The sequence below is a fragment of a genome, unplaced genomic scaffold (genome assembly GCF_019419815.1).
Source record: "Pyrus x bretschneideri cultivar Hongxiangsu unplaced genomic scaffold, Pyrus_bretschneideri_v1 Contig8, whole genome shotgun sequence".
In the NCBI taxonomy this organism is placed as follows: Eukaryota; Viridiplantae; Streptophyta; class Magnoliopsida; order Rosales; family Rosaceae; genus Pyrus; species Pyrus x bretschneideri.
The window spans coordinates 4,515,007-4,520,979 of NW_025999820.1; the positions used below are offsets into that span (position 1 = coordinate 4,515,007).

The 5,973-nt window shown below is 38.0% G+C and overlaps 1 pseudogene; it reads left to right on the forward strand.

Moving 5' to 3' along the window:
* Window positions 1–3,716: 3,716 nt before the first annotated feature.
* On the forward strand, window positions 3,717–5,551 carry LOC103957737 (annotated as a pseudogene).
* The last annotated feature ends 422 nt before the right edge of the window (window positions 5,552–5,973 follow it).

Below are 5,973 nucleotides of genomic sequence, written 5' to 3' on the forward strand. Positions count from 1 at the left end.
TGATATTTTATGGTTTTGGTTGATGCATTTACCCAATGGTCACATGTTTGCCTATTATCTACTCAAAATGTAACTTTTGCGAGACTTCTTGCTCAGATAATTAAGTTGTGGGCACAGTTCCCGAATCACCCCATTAAGTTAATCCGACTTGATAACGTTGGTGAATTTACTCTCATACCTTTGATGATTACTACATTACACTTGGCATTGATGTTGAACACCCTGTTTCTCATGTTCATACTCAAAATGGTTTAGTAGAAGCTTTTATCAAGTGGCTTCAATTAATAGCTCGTATTCTGCTCATGAAAACAAAATTGCCAGTCTCTGTATAAGGACATGCCATCTTACATGCTGCATCATTGGTTCGATTGAAACCCATAGCCAACCACCAATACTCATCAATATAACTCGTGTTTGGGCATCAACCAAACATTTCACATTTACGAGGTTTTTGGTTGTGCTGTTTATGTGCCTATTGCACCGCCACAACGCACTAAAATTGGACCTCAGCGCAGACTAGGAATTTATGTGGGTTTTGATTCACCATCTGTCATTAGATATTTGGAACCCTTGACAGGTGATATGTTTACAACTCATTTTACTGTTTGTCACTTTGATGAGACAGTCTTCCCGTCGTTAGGGGGAGAAAAGATCGTTCTAGAAAAACGTCAAAAGTTGACATGGGTTGTACCTACCTTATCTTATTTTGATCCATGAAGTACTCAATGTGAAAATGATCGTTCATCTTCAAAGTATTGCTAATTAAATGCTAGATGAATATAATGTTGCTTCAAAAATGACAAAATCACATATATTAGCTGCAAATGCGCCTGCAAGAATTGATGTCCCTGTTGGACAAAATAAAGTGGCAGCAAATAATTCATCTAGTGCACACCTGAAGTGTGGTAGACCCCTAGGTTCAAAAGATTTAGCCACTTGAAAGAGAAAGATTAGGGCATAACTGAATCAAAATGAAATCATTCAAGAAAAGAAAATGAATGATAAATCCACAATTCATGATTCTGAACTGAAAAGAAAATGTCCATGATGAGACATATGTCCTTAAAGAGACAGAAGTACATGAAAGCAAAGAAATCTCCATAAATTATGCATGTACTAATGAATTGTGGGATCGAAATAAAATAATCATTGACGACATGTTCGCATTCGCAGTAGCCAATGAAATCATATTAAGCGATGATATTGAGCCCCGCTTTGGTGATGAATGCAAACATAGACAAGATTAGCCTGAGTGGAAAGATGCAATCCATGCAGAATTAAATTCCTTGGAAAGGTGAAGTGTTTTTGGATTGGTAATCCAAACCCCGCCTGGTGTAAACACCGTGGGTTACAAATGGGTATTCACAAGAAAGCGAAATGAGAAAAATAAGATTGCAAGATATAAAGCACGACTAGTTCCACAAGGTTTTTCACAAAGATCTGGAATTGATTATGAAAAGACATACTCTCTTGTAATGGACGCAATTACGTTCTGTTACTTAATAAGTTCGGTGGTTTCAGAAAAACTTAACATGCGACTTATGGATGTCATCACCGCGTATCTATATAAAGAGTTAGATACTAACATATATATAAAAGTCCCAGAAGGACTTAAGTTGCCTGAAATGACTAACAAACCACGAGGTAGGCTCTCAATCAAATTAAGGCGATCATTATATGGGCTGAAACAATCTGGACGAATATGGTATAATCGCCTCAGTGAGTATTTAATCAAAGAAGGATATACCAATAATGTCATATGCCCTTGTGTGTTCGTTAAGAAATCAAATTCTGGATTTGCTATAGTGGCAGTATATGTCAATTATATAAACCTAGTTGAAACCTCTAAAAAGCTCAATAAAACTGCTGAATATCTGAAAAGCGAATTTGAAATGAAAAACCTTGGAAAAACAAAATATTGTCTCAGCCTGCAGATTGAGCATTGTGATAATGGAAGTTTGGTCCATTAATCAGCTTACATTGAAAAAATCATGAAGTGATTTGGCATGGACAAGGCTTATCCAGCGATTTGGCATGGACAAAGCTTATCCACTCAGCACGCCAATGGTCTTTGTTCTTTGGACATTAAGAAAGATCCATTCAGTCCAAAAGAAGATGATGACATGGTCTTTGGTCTAGAAGTACCATATTTGAGTGTAATAGGTGCTTTATTGTATTTAGCACAAAGTACTAGACCAAATATAGCTTTTTCAGTCAACTTGTTAGCAAGATATAGCTCTGCTCCAACAATTCGTCAGTGGAAAGGATTCAAAGATGTATTGCGATACCTTCGTGGGACAATAGACATGGGCCTCTTCTACTCCGAGAAATCCACAAATGACTAGATTCTTGTTGGATATGCAGATGCTGGTTTTCTTTCTGATCCGTATAAAGCCAGCTCACAAATTGGATATGTATTCACTAATGGAGATACAACAATTTCATGGTGCTCAACAAAGCAAACATTAGTTGCTACATTTTCCAATCACTCGGAAATACTTGATTTACATGAAGCAAGTCATGATTGTTCTTAGTTAAGATCAATGATCCATCATATTGGGAATTCATGTGGTTTACCTTTAAAGACAGACATTCCAACTATCATCCATGAAGATAATGTAGCCTGTGTTGCCTAAATGAAAGAGGGATTCATCAAGGATGATAAGACTAAACACATATCTCCAAAGTTTTTCAGTGCACATGAGCTTCAGAAGGCTAAAGTTATTGAAGTCAGACAAATCCGTTCCAATGAAAATCTGGCAGACCTGCTCACTAAGTCTGTACCAAAGTGCACGTTTTAGAAGCTAGTGCAAGGAATTGGATTACGTCGACTTACCAATCAGCTAAATTTGAAGAATGCAGAATTAGATGGAGATACAATTTAGGGGAGCATCCATGATACATGCATGTTGTACTTTTTTTTTTTTTTCTTTGATTAGGATTTTTCCCACTAGGTTTTTCCTATCAAGGTTCTAACGAGGCAACATAAAGCATGCTTAACACTATATCAACAATCTGGGTAAAGTTGTACTATTTTTCCTCGCTATGGTTTTTTTCCCACTGGGTTTTTCAAAACAAGGTTTTAACGAGGCAACTGATGTTGATATGTGGGCATCCAAGGGAGAATGTTGTAATAATTGTAAGAATGATTGAATGCCCACATGAGATTGGTAGTGAATAGTAGGGAGTTTGTTGTGTGGTACTTTTTCAAAAGAGAAAAATCACGGATGTTGTTGGATTTGTCACGGGTGTGACTTTCCCTTCACTGTAAACCTATGGATGTGGCTTTATAAATAGATCACTCCATGGGTGATCAACAGACAGAAACTGAAAGAGAAAATTATTGAAGGAAATAATATTAGTATCCCTCCCCTCTTCTTTTATCTGCAATCGTTTTGTGTTAGAGTTACAAAACAAAATAGTGTGATATTTCGTACCCGCTTCGTTCATGTCCTTAGCAAAGCTTATCTCTCTAACTTTTGCCTATTTATAATATCTAAAAATAATTTTATTTCGACACTGTAACAAACGTTATGTTATTTTTGTTTATTTAGTCCATGCTAAGTTAATTCAGTTTAATCACGTCACTAAATACTACGGTCAAGTAGTATTCTGCTTCATTTGTATATGAGAGGTTTTAAGTTTTGATTCTTGCCAAAGGTGAATTTGAACCACATTATTTCTAACCTATATGAGGCTAAGTCTGTTGTCTCCTTAATGTAGATAATATCATTTGTTAAAAAAAAAAAAAAACAGCTTAATCTTGAAGCTAAGTAGTCCGTGCAATAATATGCAGCTGTATATGCAAAAACCGTCCCACAACCTCCAATCCAAAAGGTGGCGATGGGTTGCTACTCCTTTTTCATTCCCATTGTCCACCCATGAGATTTAAAATCCCCAATCTGCACCTCATCCCTCCCAAAACCCTAAAACCCCTCATCCCTACATCTCATATGGCCTCTCCTCTCACCACGGCAGAACCCTAAATTCGAACCCGAATTTTCCCTTTGGACCACTGCAAGGCCTCGACGACGCCCTCTGCTCCGACCACCACCAACAACAAAAAGAGCAACAGACTTTCTCTTATACGCCACCGTTGTACTGCTTGACTGGAGAGTCGAGCATTGAGCGAGCATGGGCTCAGTGGTCGAAACTGGGGCGGCCCAAACTGATTGTTGCCCCAATGGTGGACAACTCGGAGCTCCCGTTTTGGATGCTTTGCCACAAGTATGGGGCCGACGCCACTTAGACGCTGATGCTCCACTCTTGCATTTTCATAGAGAGTAAGAAGTACCGGGAGCAAGAATTTACCACTTGCAAGGTAAAATTAATTGAATTTGGCGATTAATGTAGTAATTTTTTTGTTCATTGGTGGATTAAATTTTGAGTGTATTGCAGGAAGACCGTTCATTATTTGTTCAATTTTGCGCTAATGATCCTGAAGTTCTGTTGGAGGTTGCAAAGAAAATAGAGACTCATTGTGATTATGTCGACATTAATTTGGGGTAATTGCTCATCCAATCTCAGATAATCATTGTTATGTAATTTATGAATGAAATTATGATTAGGGGTGTTGTGTTTTTAATTTACTGTTAGACTGTTAGTGGGTGATTAACAATGGAGAAATGTTCAAGTGTTGGAGTGAGTTCTTGTTGACTTGTTGGCAAAGTATTAAACAAAAAATGTTAAACTAGCATTAGAAACTTACTGTGCAAGCAACTAATTCGAATTCTCGAATATCCTTCTGAGTTAATGTGGAATTTAGGGATTAAAAGCCTCAAGTTGTTTGAGTTAGGGTGAATTTTCATGCAGGTGTCCTCAGTGTATTGCGAGGCGGGGCAATTACGGATCTTTTCTGATGGATAACCTTCCTCTTATAAAATCTATAGTAGAGAACTTGGTTTAAAACCTGAATGTGCTTGTGTTGTGCAAAGTCCGCATCTTTCCAAATTTGGAGGATACGATCAAGTACGCTAGGATGCTAGAGGATGTCGGTTGCTCACTTTTACCTGTCCATGGTCGGACTAGAGATAAGAAAGACCAGAAGAAAGTTTGGGCCAACTGGGACGCCATCAGGGCTGTTAAGAATGTTCTCATAATCCATGTCCTTGCCAATGGTAACATCAAGCACATGGATGATGTTTGTGATTGTTTGGAGGCGACTGGTGCTGATGAGGTGCTTTCTGCAGAGTTTCTTCTTGAGAATCCGACTCTCTTTGCTGGGTTTTGAATTGTTGAATGGGCAGCTAAGAATGAAGAAAGCAGGAAAGATGGGAAGTTGGACTAGGCAGAGCTTCTGGTGGAGTATTTGAAGCTCTGTGAACAATACCCTGTGCCTTGGTGGATGATTCGCGCTCACGTGTACAAGATGTTAGGAGAATGGTTCAGAATTCATCCACACATTAGAGAAGATCTTAATGCACAAAATATACTCACTTTTGGATTTCTTTACGATATAGTAGACCGGCTGAGAGAGCTAGGTGCAGGCGTTCCACTTCATCTGCAATATACTAATGCTAAAACTATTTCTGCAAATTGGTTGTCTGTATGAAATTCAGGATACTAGCTGAACGAGGTGCTGTTCCCGTTATAGGAAAATCTCGGCCAAGGCGGAATCAGGAATCAAACTTTTCGTTCTGTTTTCGCCATCATTTTGTTTGAGATTATTAGGTTAGAATGTTGTAACGTTGGATCATAAGATGAACTCCATATTATATTGTATTCTTTTGTGATGTTGATTAGAGCATCTCAGTTCTACGTCCACTAAAAAAAGGAGAAAACATCAATTGTATTAACATCCCGTTCTGTGACTAATATTTTCAGATTGGCCTATTTGATTGAATGATCTAGGGTTTAGAGGGAGAGGGCCGGCCACAATAAGAAAGAAATGAGGGTGATTTAATTGTGAGATGTGTTTGATTCACCCTATTGTGCCTTTATTTATAGTAGTAGAATAGGTAAAAACCTTTCCCT